Source organism: Diachasma alloeum, unplaced genomic scaffold (assembly GCF_001412515.2).
Source record: "Diachasma alloeum isolate Michigan unplaced genomic scaffold, Dall2.0 Dall_scaffold_00528, whole genome shotgun sequence".
NCBI lineage: Eukaryota > Metazoa > Arthropoda > Insecta > Hymenoptera > Braconidae > Diachasma > Diachasma alloeum.
In genome coordinates, this window is record NW_021680660.1 from 434,240 (window position 1) to 461,569 (window position 27,330).

At 37.2% G+C, this 27,330-nt stretch overlaps 1 protein-coding gene across 2 annotated transcripts in view; it reads right to left on the minus strand.

The window, feature by feature from the left end:
- The window catches only part of LOC107042837 (solute carrier family 12 member 4), a 288,759-nt gene that overhangs the window by 219,577 nt on the left and 41,852 nt on the right, over positions 1 to 27,330 (minus strand). The gene's annotated exons all lie outside the window — the stretch shown is intronic.

Consider the following 27,330-nt stretch of genomic DNA (forward strand, 5'->3'; position numbering starts at 1 on the left):
TCAAGAATGCTATAATTTCTTTCATATATTTCATCTCATTAAAGTTGATATTGCGATTAAATACTGATTATCTCTGTTTTTTGTTCGTTTCTTTCCTGGTGAGCATGAAAAACAGGAAACTATCAAGTGAATATGAATTTCTAAAGTTACAAGGAAAATGAGCAGTTTTTCGCATGATTGCATATTCTAAGCTTATCTCGTGTTATTTTCCATAAAGGTTTTTTTTCAAATGTCAGCTGATGGACAACCTCTTGATCAAACATTTTCCTTCAATTTTGAGTAGAAATTATTGAACGCAGAAAAAGTAACATTGCTAATTGAAAAAAAATTTAATATAGAAGCCATGATTTCCAATATCCGTTTATCTAGAATCGAGAATTTTCGTCCAATTTCTAAAAAGTAAAATATTTGAAATAGATCGTGAAAATTGCGATGAATTCCAGGTTAAAATTTTCTAAATTCAGGAAACAATAATTTTTTAAATGCTTTTTTCTCGGGCCTAGAAAATACGTCATAATTAATAGCAAAGAAGTGTATGAGAGCGATAACCAAAACTTTTATTAATTGCAGGTCATTCTGTAATGCGAAAATGAGCAAATAGTCCGAATTTTTTCAATCACAGGATGTTTTATCCTTCTTTCACAATAGAAATTGCCAGAAAACTAGACAAAGAACAGAACTGATGTCAGAAAAATATTCTTCAATTCGCTCTAATGGGTAATTCGCAATTCGGTTTCTCTTATTTTTAATCCTTCTGTCACCATTCTCTTCTTGTATTTTTATTTTTGCTTCCATATGTATACCGTCTCGGGTTTTTACATTTTGTTCCCTTTCCTATCTGCGTTACCATGGGCCGACTTACTTTATCTCCAACTGCACCCCATTCGGGATTGGACTGCCAGGGAAACCATGGAAAACCTCAGTCTTGCAGCCGGCCGATAATACAGGGATTGCACTGTGTCCATTGGTCATACTGACTCAATGGGCACAGTGGTTCTCTACATTCGTGCCTAGCGACTGTAGTTCCACGCGGTTAATGCCTAAGCGGACACCCACCCAAGTACTGGGCAGACTGAACGCTGCTTAGCTTGGATAACCGCCGTATCCACACACTCCCCGCGTGACCACTACAGCCAGCTTTTTCTTCTTGGATTTTTTCATGTTATAGTATCATCGTTTGAAATATCATCAAATTTTTGCGTATCATTTCGTTTTGTTAAATAATCCTATATTCAGACCATTTCAAGCCTCGAATTCGTTTTCAGTCCAGCTTTAATCAAGGTTTAATCAATGTATAGTCGGGTTTTAATCGGAGTTGATTCAGGATTTAGCCAGAGTTGAACCCAGATTCTGTCAGAAGTTAGTTGGGACCATAAATCAATATGAATGAGTATTCAACATAATAGACAGGCACCTGAGTTAGAGATTTTTACAGATACAGATTTTTACAGATAGAGATTTTTATGTAAAAACCTCATGGCGGTATTGCACCAATTGATAAATACATACATACAGGGGCTTATTCTCGAGTAGTGTGAAGATACTTTCACACGTGAATATTTTTCGCCGATGGATCTTGTCTCCCAGTGACATTCACACGTGTGAAGATTCGTACGAGAATACTTGACCTGAAGCGTGTGTAGAAATATATGTGTAGAAATACTTTGTTTTTCGTCCATTAGGTTAACAAAAAGTGTGGCTGTAATGGTTTGCTTATGCTGTAATGGTATGCTTAGGATTTGCAAAAATGGATAATTTATAGAGATATCTACTCTTTGATGTGTTCCAAAGGCGACGGACGTGGCAATCACGATGGACGAAATGGTGTGTGAATATTGACATTTGTCGACGAAAAATATTCACATGTGAAGCGGAGGTCTCTAGAGCGGATATCCACGTTCGCACATGAAATCTATGAAACCTCGGCTTTCGCACAAGAAAGTATCTTCGCACAATTCGAGAATAGGCCCCCAGACACCATTACTCGAAATATATGTGTGAACAGCTCATCGTCGCTGGTACATTGGATCTGTTTCTGCCTACTTTTTATATTTATTCCGAATTCCTTACATCTTTCTCTGTTGGTATCGGGGATAACTCGATTAACGACACTCTACGGATGCCCAAACAATTCTGTTGCACAGTTCACCGTGTTTTTGTTAAAGAATTGAGTCGATGATCCACCGAATTACCATTGCTCCGAGCGCTCGATAAGTTTATATATAACAAATCATGGGGCATTTGTTATAGAGGCATTAAAAAAATACGCTATTCATACAATATTGAACTAATGGCGCATGTGTAAAAAAACAAGTTTTGCAAATCCATTGTTTTCCACTAAATTTTAGGAACTTTTTCCTATGTGAAATATCCAATAAACTTCACTGTGAATAAAGGTATAACAGACATCTTCCATTGAAAAATCATGAAACTCTTCATTCCTGTATCTATGCAATTTATAATATTTTATTACGTAAGAATTTCATGATGACATAAAGTGGACATCGTCCATTGAAATGGGTCATAAAATGAGGAAAAAGAGAAAACTCGATATGAAAAAGTAAAGGTGGGTCAATTTGTGGTAGTCGCAGGTGTTGCAATATTCAAGTTCCAAACGTGCTACCACATATCCCTCTGAACTTGCGCACAGAACCCCCGGTGGAATCTCAATATTAGGCCAATTTGCCGGTTCGCGACTGCAGTGAGACTGGGGACGTTCACCTGAGGCTTTTCCAACCGACCAAAACTGCCAGAGCCATCGGAAACAGGATATTGCTGAGGTAATCGGTTTATTAGGTCCGACTGAATTTTCGTGCAAGCGCTTTCGAGAGAGTCCTCTCACGAATGTTCAATATGATAAGTCACTATTTCCGTTTTTGCGGATTAATGTCATTCACAAAATCGACGTCTGAAGAGGGAAGACGAGACGAGTGGAATCCCCAGTGGGAATTTGAGAATTTTCGAGTAAAGTTGGTCGTGAGTGCTGTTCGGAGTTGCGGATTAGAGGCACTGATAGAGACTTTTATCTTGGTACTCAAGGGATGGAGGAATGATCGATAGCCATAGGAAGAGATATGTTATGAGAACTATGCGGTGAATATTTAATTCAGGCTATTGATTCTATCCTGATTAGTCAGACCACAATGAGAGGGCAGATTAGACGCTACTATTTTGATAAGACTGCGTACGAGACGTATCAAAACAAAACTTTATTGTCAGAATATCCTAATTGAAGTTTTGCATCAAGACTCGGTTGGGATCTCAAAACAATGGCTAGATCCAAAACGGATCTTTCACACGATTAACTATGGATCGGATCCCGCACCGAGAGAACAGATTAAATCTTAACATTTTGATTGGTTTAAACAGTTTCATTTCTGATCTCCAACTGCTGAACATTGGGTTTGAATCTCCACTTGAGCGATACACAATTTACCAGAGCCTACATCAGATACTGATACGATTCTGATCAGCATTTATTGATTTATCTTTCGAATCAGGATCTGATAGGATTTTTAATAGAATACCTGTATCAGGAATCAAAGCCCGATTGGTCCGATCAAAAAGACGTTTCATTACTGATCCGAGTCTGATCGGAAATCAGATAATCAGGCACATATGTGGTTCTTTCAGAGTGGAAATCCAGCTCAGTTTGTCCGAGCGCAGATCAGACACAGATCCGATGCTGGTCCGAATTTCTTGATTAGACTTTCAGATCAGAATCTGGTAAGATGTTGAACAGAGTATTTGAATCCAACATGGCCGAATGAATTGCGATTCAAGTTTGATCAGGTAAATCGCAATTAGAACCGTATCAGATTTGGTACTAATCAGATAGATCGAATGCTGGCATTTTCATCAAACGTGAATCAAAACAGGCGTTGCATTCCTGATCCTAAACTGATGAGTTTTTAATGATCAGTCTCTTGTTCTAACATATTTAGTATTTCCATTCGATTAATCTTGAAGAAAATATCCTGGTAAATTTTCAATACTCACAAATATTATTCTTTGCTCAGCATTTTGGCCCATATATCTAATGAAATCCCAGAAAATATCTGACAAATATTTGCACTTTAGTGCTGATTGTGTTTACACACAACCTCGTGAACAAGGAATTGCATGTACCGAGTTAACCATCTCATTGTGGGTATATACCCTGAAATGTACGCGCGGTGATGAGCCGTAAATACACAGATAAATTATAATGCATTGTGTTGGTCTCTTCCCTACTATTGAATTTTCACGAAATAATGTTAAATCCTCGATATCCCAACCTCTGGAAATAAAAAGGCTCATTTGGATTCGAATCAGAGGCATTCTATAAATTTTTGAATCACAACTGGTTTCAATGCTGCGAGGCGGTGCAGATTAGTACTTCTCAACTTCACTCCATGTGAATCCGCGACCACAAAAGCGGGAGAAGCTACTCTCCAAACAGCTAACTGAAACTATAAATTAAAAAAACCGAGACATGGATGGCTATTGTATTGAATTCGTATTGACTCACAGTTTTTGTCAAAGTGATTTTCAATATATACGTATTGTCTCACAAAGCGATTATCCCAAAATTTGGTGAAACTGTACTAACAACATGGTTCTCAACGATCAATTAACAAGTTTTGTCTACAAATGGATTATTTTATTGCGGAAATACCTTCGCACATTCAATGAAGTTTAATTAATGAATATTGTTCTATATATCTATCCTTGACCCATCATCGAAACAACTGAATTACTCCATATGCTCGTGTTTTACTGCAACTGTTTTTTATGGACATTTCTACCTTGGTCATGCTGTTATTTATATGAATGTGTGTGGCAGTGAATTTGCTTTGTTAAATTTATATGTTTGTATAGGTGAAACACATCCATTCGACTGAAAAAAGAAGCGTTTAGTCGAAAAGCTATCGTTTGTATTTGTACCCACGATGATAACCCGAGGTTCGTGTATACATTTGACAACAGCTAATCTCATTTCCTGAAAGCTTGGAAATGACATAACTTCATCGACAACGGTTTGAAGTTCGAAGATGTTAAAATTCAAGTTGGAAATAGACAAACGAGCTTTAGAAAGCGTTTCTTAATCAGTCCTTTCAGTTTCTTGAAAAATGCTCTTGAAATCAACAATCTCGTGCGAAAATATCAGATGGCATGACGTTTCACCAGCTAGTAGATAAAAAAAGTGCATTAGAAGCACAGAAATTTCTGTTTCAACAGAAACATTAAGATGAGTGACGATAATTGGATTGATAATCGAGATTTTCTCGATCGTGTATAAAACTTTTCTTAAGAATTTTACCATTCATTTTCATTGAACTCATGGATTAATTATAATTGTTTCCGGAAGTCAGATTGTCAACTCAAATCGAAAATCATGTGTTATGAGAGTACGAATTGACAATCACGTAACAACATGTACTTATCACCCAAAGATCGATTAAAATTGGTATCGTCATTCGGATATCGGAGAATCTGGACCCCAGGAAATGACATGATTTCGAAATATATTGTTTCCAATCGCTTTTTCTCGATAACGATCAATTCCGTGTCATGAACCATGTATTAGGACGCTATATCAACTTATAACACCCCTACCCAGCCGTCAACTTCCCTAGCTGATCAGAAAATAGTCACTTCCGTGGCAGGGACACAATAAAGTTGTTTATAGACGAGACATAAGTGATGACTGAGGACATCGCCTCTTACTCCCGCCGCAGCATTTGAAAAACTAAGCATAGCTGAGGTAATATTAGTTCTAACTCTTCTGATGGAAGTCGACAGATGAGACGAATAACCTTGACGCGGGGGGTCATAGCTACTAAAACGTAAATCTATTCATGTTCCAGTGCCACAAACTAATCTCGCTTCACATTGGCCTATTTATGTGCTGTTGGCAGGGTTATAACACTGTCTATCCCATGAAGTTCTATCGGAAATTGTAGGCTTCACACTCTACTAGAAGAACCGATCAGCTTCTTATTCGCAGTTTGATTTGATGAGACTGACTCAACATGTTATACTTCTCCCAATGGGGAAGGATCATTTATTGATGATGAAATACTTATTTTCGTTACAAGGACGTAATGCGCCAGATTACGGCCGAGTGAAAAGCCACCTGTTAGTGACTTTTCACGAGGCTAATTTGGTGCATTACCTTCATGTGACGAAAATTATTTTCTTTTACATTTTGCTGAAAATCGTCATTAATCTCATTTTGAAATTTCAGTCACGGAGGGAAATAGGGGTGCGGGAGGGGGTCCAGGGGAGTGGAACCGCCTCACGAAAAAAACCAAACAGCAAAATAAGAAAAAATATATCAAGACGAACAAGAGAATTGAAGAAGGTTTCTATTTCAAATGTATTGTTTTCAATGAAACATGCAGATTCCAGAATAATTCATGAAAACACAGCGCCAATTTTGTGTCATGAATGATAAATTCATTAGTTAATTATTGATTTGGTGTTTCAATGGCTTCATCAAATGTTGAAAATTAAAATATTGATGATTAATATAGATTTCAGAACATTCTTATAAATTAAAAATCAGGCTCGCTCGTGCGCTTCGCGCGCTCCTTGTTTGGGGTGTGACCGGTAGGGGTGGGTAGAATTGGGTGTGACCCATTATGGGTCGAACCAATAACTTTCCGACCGATTCTCATTTGTCTGTTCATTAGAACAAAAAACGCAAATTTTGAAATTTTCATCTTGATAACTACAAAACAACTGAGACGATTTTACTTGGCATCCACATAAAATCGAATTATATAAAGATGCATCGATTGTATGAGCAGGAATAAAATTGCATCATTTTTCTACGTGGAATGATTGAATTTAAAAAAAAAACTTTTTTTTCATTTTTCACATGTTTTATGCAAATTACTAACTGCTGAGCCGATCTGTCTCATAATCTACTCAGTTCTTAGTTAGTGACACGCATCGATTGAAAGAAAAAAATTTTGAATTGCTTAAATTAGAATAAGAAATTGCAGAAAAAAAATAATTTATGAAAATTCCATTATCCGAATAACGAGACAACCGCTGAGATCATTTTTCTTTTAATTCAATAAGATTTATTCTACACAGAGACGCGTCGATTGGATCCAAAAAAATTCAAATCACATCATTACTCTAGGAGAAATAGTGGAAATAGTGAAAAACCTCATTTTCGACGTTTTTTCACATATTTTTAGCGAATAACTGAAGAACCGCTGAGGCGATGGTCTTCACAACTTAATCAGTTCTAAGTTACATGGAGATGCGTTGATTGAAAAAACAAATCAAATTGCATCGTTGGTTCAAGAGAAATCGTGTCCCACAATTTTCGGGTCACATACATTCGCACACACACACACATAGACATGTATTCAAAAACATCATAGAAAGATTTCAGGAGTCATGAAACGTGGAGATATTAAATTTCCACTTTCGATTTTCGGGGTCATTACAATAACTTCCTCCCTTCGGGTCGGGAAGTTAATAATAATCATTTGCGAATTGAAAAATTCCAAAATTATAATAACTATTGATCGCGTTTTTTTCCATGAGATTGACGACGTATCTATGCAATTGGGGTTTTGCATGAAAATTTTTTATTGTTGAATATGAAAATTGAATGAAAAATATTAGATACGTATTTTTTTATTTTGAAAAATAATGAGCAATGAACAAGTCGTAGGCGATTGAAAACGTCGAACTTATGACGTCACGCCAAAACGTTCATATACGAACCATTGTGACCAAAATAAAAAAATACGTGTCTAATATTTTTCATCCCATTTTCGTATTTCATCATTTTTTTTAATAAAAAAATTTCATGCAACAACCCAATTATCCATTGAGATTCTTGTTTTTATTTCTTTCGGTGTTATTTTCTCAACTTAATTCCTTCAATTTTCAGAATTTTTAACATTTTCCATTTCAAGAATTTCGAGTAGAAAAAAATCAGAAGTATTATTTTTGAAATAACTAAACAACCGCTGAGACGATTTCTTTTTCAATTCAGTCAGATATACTCTACACAAAGACGCACCGATTGCATGAAAAATAATTCAAATCGCATCATTTCTTCAGGAGAAATAGCCAAATTTGCAAAAAAACCATCATTTTTGACGTTTTTTCACGTTTTTTGCAAATAACTGAAGAACCGCTGAGTCGATCGTCTTCAAAAACTGATCAGTTGTAAGTTACATGGAGCTGGGTCGATTGAAAAAAAAATTCACATTGCACTGTTCCTTGAAGAGAAATCGTAGCTCAAAATTTTTTGCGTCACATACATTCGCACATACACACACACACACACACACACACACACACACAAATGGACATGTGTTCGAAAACATTATAGAAAGATTTGAGGAGTCATGAAACGTGGAAATATCATTGAATTTCAACTTTTGATTTTCGGGGTCATTACAATAACTTCCTCCCTTCGGGTCGGGAAGTTAAAAATATCTATTATTGGCGAAATTCTGAAAGATCACACCATTCAATTCAGCTGAATCTTGAAACATTTATATTTTTATTTTTGGTTCCATATGTATACCCTCTCGGGTTTTTACATTTTGTTCCCTTCCCTATCTGCGTTAACCCGGGCCGACTCACTTTATCCTCAACTGCACCCCATTCGGGATTGGACTGCCAGGGAAACCATGGAAAACCTCAATCGTGGAACCGGCCGATAATGCAGGGATTCCACTGTGTTCATTGGTCACACTGACTCAATGGGCACAGTGGTTCTCTACATTCGTGCCTAGCGACTGTAGTTCCACCCGGTTAAGTGTGCCTAAGCGAACACCNTTCGTATTTCATCATTTTTTTTAATAAAAAAATTTCATGCAACAACCCAATTATCCATTGAGATTCTTGTTTTTATTTCTTTCGGTGTTATTTTCTCAACTTAATTCCTTCAATTTTCAGAATTTTTAACATTTTCCATTTCAAGAATTTCGAGTAGAAAAAAATCAGAAGTATTATTTTTGAAATAACTAAACAACCGCTGAGACGATTTCTTTTTCAATTCAGTCAGATATACTCTACACAAAGACGCACCGATTGCATGAAAAATAATTCAAATCGCATCATTTCTTCAGGAGAAATAGCCAAATTTGCAAAAAAACCATCATTTTTGACGTTTTTTCACGTTTTTTGCAAATAACTGAAGAACCGCTGAGTCGATCGTCTTCAAAAACTGATCAGTTGTAAGTTACATGGAGCTGGGTCGATTGAAAAAAAAATTCACATTGCACTGTTCCTTGAAGAGAAATCGTAGCTCAAAATTTTTTGCGTCACATACATTCGCACATACACACACACACACACACAAACGGACATGTGTTCGAAAACATTATAGAAAGATTTGAGGAGTCATGAAACGTGGAAATATCATTGAATTTCAACTTTTGATTTTCGGGGTCATTACAATAACTTCCTCCCTTCGGGTCGGGAAGTTAAAAATATCTATTATTGGCGAAATTCTGAAAGATCACACCATTCAATTCAGCTGAATCTTGAAACATTTATATTTTTATTTTTGGTTCCATATGTATACCCTCTCGGGTTTTTACATTTTGTTCCCTTCCCTATCTGCGTTAACCCGGGCCGACTCACTTTATCCTCAACTGCACCCCATTCGGGATTGGACTGCCAGGGAAACCATGGAAAACCTCAATCGTGCAACCGGCCGATAATGCAGGGATTCCACTGTGTTCATTGGTCACACTGACTCAATGGGCACAGTGGTTCTCTACATTCGTGCCTAGCGACTGTAGTTCCACCCGGTTAAGTGTGCCTAAGCGAACACCTACTCAAGTACTGGGCAGACTGAACGCTGCTTAGCTTGGATGACTGCCGGAACCACACCCTCCGCGCGTGACCACTACAGTCACTGATACATTTATATATTTTTGCAAAAATTTATAAAAAAACGTTCCAATTATATTAATATTTTCTTACTTGAAAACAAACCTTTGACAATGTTTTCAACTAACTTGGGTCTTAATTATTTGGTATTTTGAAAATTACATCCCGTCTTAAAAAATTAAAACAACGCGTCCCTAGCCGTCCAAACGCTACCAGAGCACGATGTGTCAATCGGGCACGATCGGCTATACGTAAAATATTCGAGTACAATCGACTGTAGATAATAAAATTTTCACGTACAGTCGACGGCAGCCGAAAATTTTACGCTCTCATTGGTCAGGGGGCGTTACCACGCCGTAAAACACTATTTCATGGACAAAAAACGATCTGTGGAATGACGGTTTTCAGTAGAATGAGTTAAAAAAATAACTTCTTGAAAGAAGACCAATATATGAGGTGACGTGTATGCATTTTTCAATATCGGAACTAAATATTTAATCATCAAGGTTATTGATTCATCATGGAGAGAAGAAGTCCAGATTCACAACTTTGAAAATTTATTCTTTTTCAATCATTAGGAACTTCCTCGTCTCTTCACCTCCTCCGCCGCTCCATGAATTCGACTGTAATTAGAGTTTGACACAATTTTAACACTAGATACGTGATTCCAGAGAGAATTTCACTTCGTGTATTTTTCATGACTCGACTAACCATGAATAATAGCTGAGTCCTCGTCAAACGATGATGAATTAATGGCTCGTTCAATACCCAGCGATCCCTCCTCTCTTCACATCCCTCTTCTACCATCGATGATAGCCCTGGTTCAACAAACTTCGACACATGTTAATTGAAGACTCCTGACCCAATTCATTGTTCAGTCATTTATTCGTTGAAATTAATTTTTATTGTTATTGCAATTTATTTCTGTGTAATTCCATTAAAATTCGATGGCGTCAGATGCGAACATTGCATGACGTGGAACAAGAATTCATTTATTCACTGTAGAAAATTAATATATTCTCGTCGAGTAGATGTCTCTTCAATTCAGAAACTGATTCGTTGGTTATTATTAAGTATTCTTCATTCTAATTAATGGAATGTGTACTCGAAGTAAATATATCAGTGACTATTCCATTTAAAAAGGGATTATTAATTCTTATCTTGGTGAAGATTCGTTAATTATTCAAAGCCATTATTTACACCCACTAATTGATACCGCGGGGCTATTCACATTCCAATTGAATAACACCATGTAATGGATTACACGTAATTACTTCCACAAAAGGTGATGATTTCATGGGTGCACTCAGAGAATATAAAATTAACCCTCTTTCGTGAAAATCTGACTAACTCATTATTTGTGAAATTCATGTGAAATTCATATGAAATTCATTTTTCACGATTTAACATAGTAATTTTTAACCGACCAAACAGTATAAAATGCACAGACGAAAAAGTTATTTTCAAAAGTGTTATAAACCCTTCATTTTTTATTCAACTTTGACTATTAAACAACGACAAATTATTCCGATCGTATGAGTTTTTTCTATGTTAAACTGCAATTTTTTCTTACGATTTAAAATTTTAGTTTATAGTCTCAAGCTTTTAGAGTGAAGAAATTATTATATTCACTAGTGACAACTCCAGTGGACGTTGAGAACATCGATTGTTTCCAATTCTTGCAATCTCCTTCCTCCATTAACCACGCAATGGCCGGGCTGGCGGATTCTATAATGTTAAAAAATTCAATCGTTCCTCTTCTTCTTCCCCTTTTTCAAAATGAATATACGTGGAGCAAAATTATTGATAATAATTTTCAAGAATAATGAAGATTAAATATGATTTTTCACTTCAGTTATTCAAAAAATCCCCCTTTTCCTGGTCCTGTTCCGCGAATATTCTTTTAAGAAAGGGCAAGGGAGAATTACTTTTTTAACCGACGAAGTAAAAATTCATGTTTATCCTCCTAAATTATACTCATGTCAATTTAACATTTAACTCATGTTACTATTTTCTACTATACAAACGTTCAATTTTTACCATGTTCAACAGTAATTTTTCCAACGGACTCCATCATATTTTAATTTTGTCAGCCGTATTTTTTCATCTAGTTTTTCATTTGTTCTCACAATTACTATGTTAAATGATAAATTTTCATTTCATTTAATTTTTCATTTATAATGATAGACCTGCATAATATTTCTTCAAATCATTCTATATATTCAAAAACGTTCTTTATACACTGAGAAAAAAAGTTTCTAATATCTGAAACATATTTTTCGGGTCACGGGACCTGAAAAACCTCATTTTCATGGCACTGCGCGCCACAAAATTGGCGTTTCGCAGGTTCCTCGACACGAAAATTAATATACACACTTCGCCATGGAAAACATATCACTCTCCCCCACGTGCTTGCCATCCTCGCCTTCGGTTCGGAAGGAAATCTTGCACGTGGGCGACGGTGATCTGTTTTCCAAGGCTCGGGCATGTAATATACTATTCTTAAGAAGTAAATTATTTTCAATGACTTAAATCTCAGACTGTGTGCACTTCACGGAACTCGAATAAATTTTCATTCATCACTATCGTTCCGCCTTACGTCATGAATATTTTACATATTGCAATATTGGAAGTGCATAACGAAAAAATCATGAAAACAATAAAGACTAGAAGATTGACGATTCTTCTACGCGATTTAAGTAAGTTCATTTGCGACAAAATCATACTTGAATACAAGAATATTTTAAAGCATGAGGCCTTTCTCGGGTCATGTGAGTTGAGATGCCTGAGAGAATTAAGAAATTGAAGAAAATTTACTTGTCTCAAGAAAATATGTTTCAGATATTAGAAATTTTTTTTCTCAGTGTATTCAAACCTTGAAACAACCTAAGTTTCGGTCAACAACTCGATTTTAACCTTATATTTGACTCGTATCTTCCATTCCTGTACGTCAGTCTGAAGAGTACGGCTTGACTCTTGAATTGACTCGTATGTTTTACACCTAAATTTTATCCCTGACTTTTATGGTATTTCTATCATATCTATGGCGCAGTGGGCTGATCGGTAGGAATTTCAGTTTTGAATAGCTAACATTCCTGCACATGATTGAACCGACATGATAGCATTGATTTCAAATTATTACATCTTGATTAGAAAAACTGATTACAAGAAGTGGAACCATGTGATTTCAGTGATTATGACGACTTCGTTGATTCCACTGTTACACCAGATTGATAACGCCAGTAAGTGACACTATGATTACAAATTCTGAATAAGCACTCGGCAAATTTTCTCAAAATCAGTTCAGAAATGCATCCATAACAAGTCTAAGCCAGTGTTATAGTGAAAATAAATAGTACCAAAAATATTCCAACCGTTTCTATTCATTTTCAAAAACTCCAACTACTCTCGAGAGTAGTGGAGAGTAGTTGGAGTTTTTGAAGGTGAAAATAAAAATATTGAATGAATCCCGATGATTTTCACGTTCAAAAATGAATTTTGCATACTAAAATTATAACATTAAAATCAAATCTATCAATTCTACCAAAATTTTGAACTTCGGATCGAAGATTCTTCTATAGAAAAATATTTTTCCCTCTTTCAAAAAATTATTATGTGGTGGATTCATTTATTTTATGACAAATATTTCAAAAACTGAATCTCATCGACACGTGCAAAAATGTTCATGGCCACGGCCATGGCGCCGCCATATGGCTATGGTCTTTTGGCCGTTTGCCATGGCCTTTATCATGGCCTTTGACATTTGTGCCCCTGCGGCCCTCTTTAAGGTCATAAGGGCCATAAGGGTCACAAGGTACAACGAGGTTACGAGGGTCAAGAGTGTCAAACTCCCTTACTTGATTATTTGATTATAAGTCTATTTGATGTTACAAGGAGGGGTAACGGAGGTGACCTTTGTGCCCCTGCGGTCCCCTGGGACCTTTAAGGTCATAAGGGCCATAAGGGTCACAAGGTACAGCAAGGTTACGAGGGTCAAGAGGGTCAAACTCCCTTACTTGATTATTGGATGATAAGTCTATTTGATGTTACAAGGAGCGATAACGGAGGCGACCTGTGTGCCCCTGCGGCCCTCTGGGACCTTTAAGGTCATAAGGGCCATAAGGGTCACAATGTACAACAAGGTTACGAGGGTCACTCCCTTACTTGATTATTTGATTAAAAGTTTTTTTTGTTTTTTGTTTTTTTTTTATGGCAATGCCATGGCAATGTCCCTCAGCAGCGCCATGGCAATTCCATGGCAAACAGCCAAAAAACCATGGCAACGCCATGGCTGTTGCCATGGTCTGGCCATGGCGCAGTCATGGCCGTGGCCATGAACATTTTTGTACGTGATAAATCTGATTCATCCGTCAAACGTGATGTGATTTTTCTCACTAATAATTTATTCATTTTGAATTTTTATTTACATGTTGACTCTGGAATATGCGAATTTCACACTTAACTTAATTAACTCATCATCACAGAACAATGCCAGCATAGCTAGTATCTTGGATCTATTTGTTTTAATTATTTACATTGGTGATATTTTTAGGCTATGGCTGTCTGTTTACACCTTCCATGGAGAGGTCAGAATGGATTCTCAATAAATTTTTGTCAGTTATTTTTTTCTATTCTTGAAAAAAAAATTAGATTTTGATAGTGCAGTTTAGATTTCAACAATAAGCATTCAATCATGTAATTACTAATTCTGTCGTTAAAATTTATTTTAGAAGAAACAATACACGTGAAGAGAAATACCTTGAGCTTTCGAAACTAAGTGCAATTTGATTAGAAATTTTTGTCATGTTTTATTTCTGCTCAATATGGGCTGAATATGGCCCAAAGGAATTTTATTAATTCACTCCAAGAATTCAGTCGTAATGAAGAGAGTGAACCAGTGAGACACATTGAATTCAGAAAACCTTGATATGAGGCCGTGAAGGATAGTAGTGTTAGCATTTTACTCATAAAACATTTATACGTGACAAGGCTTCCCTCCCTCACCACCACACCTATCTCCCTAGAATTCATGACATCGGCCATTGCCGTAAAAAAATACGTGTATTAATGTTGGAAGGTTTTATACGATAGCTTTTCATTGTTCCGAAACATCGTTGGCGGAAAATACTGGTGACGCGACAGTTGTCTATAATTTTGTTTCCAAAGGAGAAAATTGAGAATCCCATGACTACTCCTGATATTTCCAAAATTAATGAAAAACATGACTTTCATTCTATTCTCCTTGTTTGCTGTTTCATCAATTATTTAATGAAGTGGTGAAAGGTTTCAATGATTTCTTTTTCATGCATAAGGAAAAAATTGACTTCAACAATTTGATCGTCATCTAACCATCTGATCGTGATGCAGTTTCCATTATCTTGACCTTCTTTATGTGACCCTCTCCAATACGACCGTGATAAGATCCCAGTGAATTCCCAGTCTTTAGGAACACCGCTCTATACAGGAGTCGGCACAGGTTCTTTTTTCAAATCGCAAGTCTCAGCTTGATAATGTGTTGCGTTCCCCCTAGTCCTAGAACCTTTTAACGTGCCAGTAGTAGCTAACTTGACTTTCTTGACTTAAGTTGACTTTCATCTGAGTCTCATCATTTATTCTTCAAACGCATGAAGATCTGCGTTTACTTGATCTTCATGTGACCTTCATGTGATCCCTATTAACTTGATCCATTTGTATCCTGTGTTGGCTTGAACTGTCTGTGACCCATAGCCATATAGCTCACATGTGATTCTTACTGTTAGATCCCTATCAATATGGTTGTTATCAACTTAAGTCTTCCATAACTCTCATTCTTTACCCTCACATGGACTTCTATGAATGTTAATCCTTCTGTGAATCGTATCAACTTAACCCTCAGTGACTGTCATCAACTGGATCTTCATGAGACCCCTTTCAATTTGAACTTGATCTGACCCTCATCAATTAGACCCTTAAGTTATCTTTATCAACTTGATGCTCAAATAACTCTCCTGATTTGTCTTTCATCAACTTATTCTATTATTTGATCTTCGGTTGGCCTTTACATGGACTCTGTCAACTTTATCCTTTCATAGCCAGTGTTGATGTGAAATTCATGGAACCTTATATCTACTTGGCTCTCATGTGACTCTCACCATTCAATCCTGATCAATTGGTCGTTGCATTCTAAATTTACCAATTAAATAACCCGTCAGTTTTGTTAATGAACATTTCCCCGATTTTTCTTCAACCTTCATGAATTTCAATATTCTTTTGCTCACCACAAAATTTTCCATAATACGACCACCAGTCCAACAAAAGAGCATTCTCATCATACAGAAGAAAGAAAGATTTTCTTTTCACTGAATTGAGAATGCAGGTCTATTTTTCCTGCGTATATTCTGAGGTCGGCTAGAGAGAGGTAAATTTATCGTTGAGCTTTAAAAAAGCGAATAGAACGGGGCGATGGGTGGAGAGGGAGGAAGGGCTGGAATCCGGGCTTTTATAGATCGGTGAGCATCTTGCCTCGGTTTTTATAACCGGAAGCCACGAGCCCTCTCTATTCCCGCGAGTTGTCCTCATTCATAATGTATCCAATCTCCCATCCACTTCCACCCAACTTTTCCCCTATTTTCCGATGAAGGTTACGCGCATGTCAACCAAAACCGAAGATCGAAAGATGCTACAGGAATTAGTAAAATCTGCCGCAACCCGCCGATAATTCTATGGAATATTCATGTTATATGCGGAATTGATCATTCTGGAGGAGAAGGGTAAGAAAAAATGGGCAAAAACAATATTTATTTATAGAATAGAATAACAGAATAGGAGGCGGTCAAATAAGATTTTTTTTAAATTACGCCTGGACATACCCTAGTGGAAAAACCTAAGGCAGAGGCGTAACACACCTGATCAGAATTTCGGATCGGACTTGATCAGTTTCTGATCAAGACCTGAACAGAATTTTCACTCGGGTATGAGTCAATTTGAGAGTGAAAGTCGTAAGTGTCCTGGTAGCTCAGATGGTAAGAGCACCCGACGCGACATTGGGAGGTCCCGGGTTCGATTCCCGGCTAGGAAGTTACTAATTTTTTCTCTCAAAAAATTAAATTTAATTAATGCCTAATGATGAAAGGCGGAGAAACCCTAGTGGAAAAACCTAAGGCAACGGCGTAACACGCCTGATCAGAATTTCGGATTGGACTTGATCAGTTTCTGATCAAGACCTGAACAGAATTTCCACTCGGGTAGGGCTCACAAGAGTCATGAGGGTGGAAATAATATCTCTCTCCGCAATTGAAAAATAGGGGGCGCTTAAAAAGCCTTCATTTAGGAGATGCCTGAGAATAAGGATCATGAGAGTCACGGTCATAAGGGGTAGAATCTCAAGTAGTTGACATCTGTGAGGGCCTGGAGTTTGATAAAGATTGTACAGCTCATGAGGGTTTTATAGTAGTTTTATGGAGTCATATGGAGGGCAGACCACCGCTTTAAATCTCCGTAGAACCACAATATAGTTATTAAAAATAAACTTCTCAATTTTGAATAATCTAAATGAAATTAAAAATAGAAATGTGATGCATTTTTATAACTGGGGGACTAAGCCTCTTCTAAAGTTGCTAAATAGTACAAGCAAGAGGCGGAGCCCCCTGGTCAATAAAAAAACAACAGAAGCATAAATGCGAAATAATACTTCAGGAATAATATTTGAAATGAAAAAATGTCTACACTTTCTAAATTTGCATTGAATATTCATTCAAAAAAGCTCTTGACATTTTCTCCCAGATGAAATAAAATCCTATTAAATCCTCTCTTCCCTTCCCCTCAGAAACGACTGGTGCACAGAGACTCACATAATTCAATCTCCCTTGATCATCCAAAAATAATGAAATTAAAACTCCTGGGAGAAATACAAAGAACCGGATAAAGCAGACAACGCATGAATATATGTAGGTCACATGGAAATTCCGGGGATGCGTGTTTTAAAATGTGGGATCACGAGCTTTTTTATATTTTCTTTTTCCGCCATGAATGAGAGAGTCAGTTCCACGTGAGGAACGACTGTAGTGCATACAGCACACAGCACACTTGTAACAAGAGTACTGTGATATGAAGGTACCTCAGAGGTTCACCTGTACTGAAAATTTTCACCATTTACCGAAACTCTAGTCGTGAAAGCTATACGACATAGTGCGACATGACAAAACTTTTTTTTACCTTTCATTTTTCGATTTTCCTCACACTCCATTCCTCATGACCCGTTTTATTCGTGCCGAAATCACCAGTTTCGGGGGGGAGGGTGATCGCGGTTCCGTTGTAATATTTGCTGCCATGATCGATGAGGCCAGAGTGCGAGAGAGAGCGAAAGATAGAGGGAGATAGAAAATAAAATAGGAAAAAATACCACCGCTTTGAGATGGACGACGGTTTTAATTGCTTCACAGAAATGTTTGCTGACTTTTTTCCACACTCACCTCTCTCATTCAGGGGTTGCTTTTTTTTTGGGAGTGGCAAAAATTTCTGTAGACTTTGGTAAACTGTGAAATTTTAATTACTCGTGTATTCACGTGATTCTGGCCGAGCGTTGGTGGGCGAGAATTCATAAGGAGGTGAAATGGGAATTTTCCGTCCTGAGGAGTCAGCAATTAAAATGATTAGCGCTATTAAAAATGGGAGACTGAGAGGTTTGGACCGTCGTTATGAATGAATTTGAATGTTTTCAATTTCCGAATTCGAGTTCTTGTTGGATTTGGGAAGACTACATGTGAGAAGACTTTCATCTCATAAAATGATATGATGGGGAATGAGGCCCTTGGGAATAATCCATCATATGCGAGACTGATTCACGTTTTAGACTCGTCTTAGATTTAGAACTTCCATTCGTCATCTGATTTTCACTTCTCAGTACCTGATCAGATCTCTGGATCCTGTGCGAGTTAGGAATAATCAGGAAGAAGCTATGATCATCTTGATCAACCTTAATTTTAAACAGGCTAGGGTCAGGGTTTGATTGAAAAAAAACCGACATTGATCAGAAATAGAACGCGTGTTCGATCAGAATTGACTGAGTTGCATTGGATTCAGTCGCTCCGTTCAGGACTTGACTGGATCTTGATCTGAATCATCTAATCAGAAAGGCCTGACCAGTATCAGATCAGTTCCTTATCCATTTGGATTGGGATCTGGTCAGGATCTTAAGGGAATGTCTACATGTAATGAAGCTCAGTCGGTGCTGACCATACTCTGATCAGTCCAATTACGATTGGATTGGGATCGAAGCGTACGATTCTGATCAGGCTTGGATCTCAATAGACGTTCCATTGCTACTATACTAGTGATTAATATCGGGTTTTTTATTCCACGCTGAAATTCAGTCAAGGTTGCCGAATCTTAGATCCGGTACAGCTCCCGATTGGACTTTCCGGATCCGGATCCAGTCAGGTTCTAATACTATTCTGATCACACATAGCATAATTGAAGTCGACTGAGAAAGCAGATCGAATCCTACCATTTTGATCCAGCTTAGATCCAAACAAACGTACCATTACTGATCCAAGCCCTCGATTCTTGAGCTTTGAGTCAGTTTGAAACTCAAATCAGGCTAAAATAAGGCACCGATTAGTCAAAACTAATTTTGACCGTTTACCGCTCATTTGGATCCATGCCTGACAAAAACGCAAGGATCAGGTCTTTCTGATCAGTACCAGCTCTCCTATCGATCCAGGCCTAATTTGACTGATTAGAGTAGGACCGTGATTAACCTCATCACATTGGATCCAAATATTCTATTTAGAATTTTATCAGGTCCTGATCTGAAGATTTAATGAAGAAAGCCTTACCAGTATCGGGATCTGATCCAGTTATGGGAAAACTGAGTGAAAATTCCAGTGGGAACAATAACCCATCCATGATCATTAATACAGCCATCCAAAAAAAAATTCAAAAAGAATTAAGTCAAAGAGCATTCAAATTTAAAAAGAATGAATCCTGCACCGCTCAGCCAGGATTCAAAGCCGCGTCTCCTAGTTACGCGCCCGGAATACTGGAATTACTCATCAAAAAATTTCAAAAGTATTTCCACAACCCCCCATATGACATTTATCGGCTCTCAAAAAATAATTAGAATTACATTTCCTCCCCCTCTCCAATTAGTCATCAGAACATCGTTCTCTTGGATAGATCAGCTGCCCACAACTTTCCTCTTCAAACATATCAAAGAGCCCCATTCAAATGATGAAATTCAAGGAGTCTCAAACTAATGGATTCGACTCAAAGGAAAACCTTCTGAAAGGTCACATTATCATCTCTCCCAGAGTCACAGCGGGTCGCTCTACGATCCTCTTTTACTTTTTGTTATCCCGTAAATTCAGTTTTTTCACTCACACCACAAAAACTTCTTACGTGCTCTGTATCCCAACGTTTTATTTCCCTTTCTAGATTTTTCTCCAGGTTATTTTTGCAATAAATCGTTGGGGCTCCATTGCTACAAACATCCGTTGGTCGATTCTCGACGACGAAAAATAGCCGACGATAACGTCAAAGTGGTTTTCTTGTTTATGTTCTCTTTGAATGTCTTCTTCAGTCTATTTCTAGACATTATTCTTACCAGGGAGTTTATCGGAATGGTTCTGATCTTCTGTAATTGTCATAATTGGTAGAATAAATCCTTTAAATAGGGATGAATTAAACAATTGGTTGATCATGATCATGGAGCTGTAGTAGAATCAATTCCTTATTTTACTCTGGTTCCTTCTAAAAACGATCGCTTCAAATTTCTTGTCCCTCTAAAACAGAGATATAAAAAATCAGTAGAAGTGTCCGAGAGGAAATTTCCCTCAGACGGCCTGATTTGAAATTAGTGAGGACGTCCTGATTAGACATTTTAAATGTGATTGGCTTAACGAGAGATTTTCTGGATCCGATTCGGCCAAATCAACTTCCATATCATCCTGATTATTCGAATCATAATTGGATTTAGATCCAATCCTTTTGAACAGGCTTCGATCCAAGTATGTCTTTGATTTTTCATGCGAGATTGACCAATACGAGTTTTTATGAATCAGGTCCTGACTCCAGCCAGAATTGAATTTTCTCACGGCATCACATTATCTAACTACTGCGTTTATCCGAGTGATAATTTACCTCAGGTTGCCTGGCTTTAGATTGGGTAAAAGTTGATATTCTTTTGTTAGGTTCCTACTTCAGAATCTTGTCTGGTTCGATTCGATCCAGATCAGATCCAAGGATTCTTATCAGACTTACGTCCAAACAGGCATTTTGCATCTGATTCCGGACTGATGAATGTGAGTATTTATGGATTAGTTTATAAGTCTAGGCTGATTTGTATACAGTCAGGGTCACCAAATCAGGGTCGAACGAGAGATTGACCAATCAAAAATGATTTTGATCGATTTTAGATGGAAAATGGGACGCATTGTACGATGCACAGCTGGTCAAAATGTTAGGATTCGTTTATTCGAGTCAATACTGAGTCCGATACATATCCAGTCAAAATTTTACTGATCAGATTTCACTCGGCCACAATGGATCGAGATCCTCTGTTCAGAATCATACCAGATCCTAACCTGAATGACGAGAGAATAAATTGTGATCAGTATTGGATCTGTATCGGAGCTGGGCTCGGGTAAACTGAGCTAAATTTCCACTCGGAAGTTTGCTTAGCCTTAGATAAAGTATGCACCAAGGTCTTCGACACAGAAAAATTCCAATTTTGCCAATCAAATTTGATTTTTTTTAAATTCCCAAAATTTCCATTAAAAATCTCAGAGAGTAACAAAATACCCATCAGACGACTTGATGACGTGGGTCCTATTCACATGGGTCGCTTAACATCGCATTAGTTGCTAAGATCATTAATGACAACTCGAACCTCCATTTTTGTGCTACAGTGCACAAGTATTATTTTCTACCTTTTTCATTGATTTTTTGTCCCACGAATTCAGGGAACGATAAAATCGAAATCTCGCTTCGTTAGATCTCGTAAATTCTGTTACGAGGGGACGTTGCTTACTGAACCCTAAAGATTATTGCTTATGTGATACAGTTAATGGATTACAGGTTATACGTACAGTTGTACGAATCGATTTTGCTTTTTCGGTATTCTGAACATGGTGGGTTGTGACTGTTGTGCTCATTATTATCTGACTAAATCAGATAATCCTAGAATTCTCTCTGATACCGATAGATAACCTCCGATGTCTTGTACGGTCTACTGAAGAGATTGGGTTTATGTATTGTTTCCAACTCAGTGAATAGTGATATAAAAGTATATAGAGTGCATAGGAAAATATATTGATCCAATCCATTTGAGTAACGCAGCGCAAACCGATGTATTTTACTGCTTTAAATTAAAACAAAATAGGTAAAATATTCGTATCAGCTGATTTTATCAGAGAATTTCGATGTTTGAAGAACCAAAATGACGTTCAGTCCCCTTAATATCAGAATACTAACAAGAGTTCTGTTATGAAAGTGGTAACAGTTTTAGATCCAATACTGCTCAGAATTTCTTGATTAGACTTTCAGATCAGGACCTGATAAGATTCTGAACAGAGTATGCAGATCCAATGTGACAGTATGAATCCAAATCATATTCTGTTCAGGGCAAATCTCGACTGGATCAATATCGTATTTGGTATTGATCAGAAATATCAGATTAAGCATTTTGATTAGGCATGGATCCAAAACTGATCAAAATTAGTTTTTACTTATCAGTCTTTTATTCTACCTTCATCGGAGTTTCCACTCAGTTAGTCGACATTCAAATAAAATAGTTTGGTTATGGATCAAATATACATCTGATACCAGTTAGGCTTTCCCGATTAGACTAATGATTTCCTCATTTTCTGAAGTTAATATCTGGATACAACGCGGCCCAATTAATTCTGTTCCTATTCTGATCCCAAATTAAACTTGATTCAAACCAGACCAGAGTCCAGGACTGATCCTAAAACCTGATTTTCATCAGTTTAGGATAAGAAAGGAAACGGTTATTTGAATCCATGCCTTATCAAAATATTAGGATTTGATCTTTCCGATTAGTATCAAATTCGGTACGGATCCAGTTAAGACTGATTCGAATAGGATCAGAGTTCAGAATCTCATCAGACCCTGATCCGAAAGTGTAATCAAGAAATTCTGGACAGGATTGAATATAAAACCAGGCGAGTATTTTGTAGAAATTTATCGAAAATTTGGCAAGAATTTTTTTGCTTCTAGAAATTTCATTTTTCTCTCAGTGTAATTCAGTCACAATCAATAAGTTTTAATCTTATCCCGCATAGTATAACCCTTTTTCCAGTATTTCTGGTCAAGTTAAGATTCAAAAACCTGATCAAGTGCTGGAAACGGAGATCCCGATCAGAAATGGCAGCTGTCAGAAAAAAATGGTTATCGCCTAAAATATAGCTTTCGTGGCTGATTCGAAATTAATCTCAAATCAGATGTGATCAATCAGTCCTTAACTTGATTAGAAATTGGACTGATTATCCCTTCAGCCATATACTGAACCAATACGATTTATTCCTCATTTTCGAAAATTTATCGCGAACTAAATATACTTGAATTTTATCTCAGCATTATCATCCGAGCAATTAATTGATCGAAAGAAAAATATGTTATTCGGAGAATAACTAAACTAAACTAAACGGAAACGATCTATAAAGTTCATTGCTATCTACACACTGAAATATTTCAATTTCACTTTCACTCGGCTAGACTCATGGCGCACGCGAAGGCGTTCACCGCCGGCATTTAAGATAATCTCGGGCTAATGTCGGAGCCTTGGCTAGGTGAGAAGAGGACCCAGTAGGTATTATATGGCAAGTCATATCAATAAGAAGAATGGCACAGGGGTGGAAGGCTGGGAAACTGACACTCTAACATCTCCACTCGCTTATCCCATTGCTGACTAACGCGTCACGGACGTTTCCCTCTGGGCGTCACACGTCTTTCACCTTCTCATGACGAAGGAAATGGCTCATTTAACTCGAATTAATCATCGAAGTGTAAAATGGTAAAGTGTAAAATCTCAGAAGCCGTAAATAGATGTTTCCTATTAGAGTTGGATAGTGCGGTTGTGCGCAAAGTTATTAATAGGAATATGATGACGATAGTGGAACTAGAGGTGTGAGTTGGACCCTAGGGAAATGCATGAAGGTGGCTTGCATTTTTTAGCAGTTGTCAGCGGAGGAAAAATGATTAATTAGAGTGCTTGCTTATTCATTTATAGCGACAGGTTGGAATAACGAGAACAACAGTAAAGAAGATCGATGAGTTAATATTGATGAAGGGTTTATATTTTCTGTTTTTTGTTTAGTCTCAGTTTTTTGCCATAATGACGGTATCCTGTGGCCCTTACAACCCTCGTGTCGCTTCATAAGGACCTGACGTGTCATAAACATTAAATTTTGTTCTCAAACATTGAATGTTTTATTTTTAAATTCAGTTTTGTGTCTTGAGAGTCATAAGGGATCGATTTTGTTGTCATCATCATTCTTTGATTGAAAAAAAAGTTTCAAGTGGTATTCAAAAAGTTCCAAGTGTTATTAGATACTCATGGTTCGCAAAATTTCTAAAGCTATAGGAATATATTAATGAATAATCACTTATCAATTATCAAGTATCTGTCAATTATCTAACAAACCGAATCATCGATACAATTGGCATTACCATATTTCGCTTAATCATATAACTCTTCAGTCATTTCATCTTGATTCGTCTTCTGACCCTGATTTTTCATGTAAATAAAAAGTTCTGACCCTTATGACCCTCCATAACCATCAGCAGAGCTATGAACTTTAAAACGTTTTCCTCAAGCACTGAAACTTTCACTTTTGACTTCAATATTTGTCATGAGGGTCAGACATTTTTCTCGTTGTCAACATTTTTTCAACGAAAAAAGTTTCAAATATTATTGAATATACATAGAATAGATCACTGAATTATCGCTATCTAACGAACCGAAACTGCGAAACAACTTACACCACCGCGTTCTGCTTAATCGTATTGTACTTGCCTTCCAGTATCTGCTCCTTTTTCGCCAGAATAAGGGGTATCGCACCGGAACCACTCATTATCGTTCACCCCTATATTTAACTATCCAAGTGTACCCTTCACAGGAACCCGCACGTTAAACTACTGATAACATCGGAGAACACGCGATCCACAATCGATTTATCGAAGCACTTATTTTTAGTGAATGATACCGAAGAGGAATAAAATGAGGAAATTCGCTGAAGAAAACAAACGCCACTGGACAGGTCTATGATGATACAGATCTGGCATCTGAGACGGAGATGTATTGACGTATTTTTATTATCAGGAGAATATCTGTCATCAAACTTTTTTATCTGGGAAATTCACGAATCGGTGGAATGTCATCAAGATCGACGATAAATCAATTCCGGTCAGAATTTCACTTCTAATATTTTTTTTCTATCTTCATTTGAATATTTGATTTATTCTATTGATATTTTATCATTCAGAAAAATCGGCTGAATGAAAGAATTGATATTTGCGTTGAGTTAATTCAGTTCATGTTTTCAATCAACGTTGGAATGCGTGTGATGACACATCAATTTTCCCCATATTACGCGCATCATAGAATTTACAACGAGAATGTACTCGTACCACCACCGCCTGTCCCGGCCTCCTCCGATGCCAAATACCAGATTATTGGCGATCTCTGTGCGATGACAATCGGCTAGTCGAGCGAGGAATATACATTTTCACGCGGTGTTGAATAGCCCTATCAAACACCGGGTCACTACATATCGATCGATAAATACGTTCGAATACTCGATATCGTAACAAAAGTTGATTAATAGTTCACAAAAAGGTGAATTGAAATGAAATACCAAATAAAATGGAATATTGTCCGCTTGATCAACTTTTTTGCCGATGGTCGAATGAGTTACAAAACGATTCAATCAACAATAAAATGTTTAATATTCCATCTACTCTCCTTTAATTTCAAAACGCGACGGAAAATTCAACGTAAATCCCATCGAATTCAAGAAAAATCGAACAAAAAAAAGAGAAAATGAATACGAAATTCGTTGAAACGGAATGATTGGAAAGACCGACGAAATAAAAAAAAAACTTCACAAAGTTCCTCTCTTTATTCCCTTGAATTCTACCTTTTCTCCTTTGAAATTCAAAGTACGGCGTACTGACACACTGGTTATACCAGTGACAGTCTTATACAGACAAGTGGTTTAGCACGTTTGACGATTTAGCAATAGAGGGGTTGTATCTTGCCCCACTCACCTGGTATTCCGCACGTTGGATGCGCACCTACTACTACCCTAACCGATGTATAACCCGCCCTGTGTGCCTACTTTTCCACCATCGATGGGAAGCCATCCCGCCCTGTGGCGTCGTCGAGCGTCGACGCCGGGCTTTCCCACCACCCACTCACCTTCGCGCTTAAAACCTTCAGTTCTCCCAGTTGCCAATTGCTCAAACACACGGAGGAAAAAATTTTTAGACATATTACTCTCTAAATCCTCCCATTCCCTCATACTAGATATCTAGGAGTTGAGGTTGACTACATCCCAGGTAGGCATTGACGATGAAAAGAAGGCTCATCAAGCCCTGAACCAAAGCTCGAATATTCTTAATCAGGGCTGGAGCCCACGCTTGAATCAGTCCTCGCGCAGCCCCAAAATGATAACTTAATCCAAGTCTGGAACTGAGAGATTTTAAAAGGTCAATCGCACTTTTTTATAACTAATTATATTATTATTTACAGGGATTTCTTTCAATGATTTGTGACTCTTTCATCAGCGTTTCTGTCGATTTCAAAAACTCCATAAAAAAGACTGGAGTAGGACCGTTAGTAACGGCCGATAACCCAATAAGCATTAATTGTGATGATTAATTAATAATGGATTAAAAAAATCATTATCATTATCATTTTTCATCAATTATTGGTACTGAATCATTATCCGCACACCTGTAATTGAAATACACTGAAACTGAACGTTCGAAAAATTTCTGCTACTCGGGAGGATTCGATCCGGAGTCCTTCTGATCCGTAGTCAAAACTTCTTATGACGATATATTTTTCTATTCAAGAAAAATATAACGTCATGTTCTTGTGTTTATCAATGAATAAAACTAATACGAATTGCATAAAAAAATAGATCCGATGTATTAATGAGTTTAAAATCCATTAGTCAATTAATTACAGATGAGAATAATTATAATTATGCAACCTTGTGTTTAAAGGGCTGCCGCAAGCCTGATTTGGGCTGACCTTGGATGATGTGATGGATATTTATGACTATCTTTGTAGAAGGGATAACAACGTTTTCACCATCATTAATTGATGACCATTAGGCGAAGAATTACTGAAATGAATTAAAAGTAAACTTTATTCTTCAGGACTGGTTAAGCCTCTGATGAGCCTTGACGTACTCAGCTTTAATACTCAAGGCCTCGACAAGCCCTGAATTGAGCTTCGTAGAT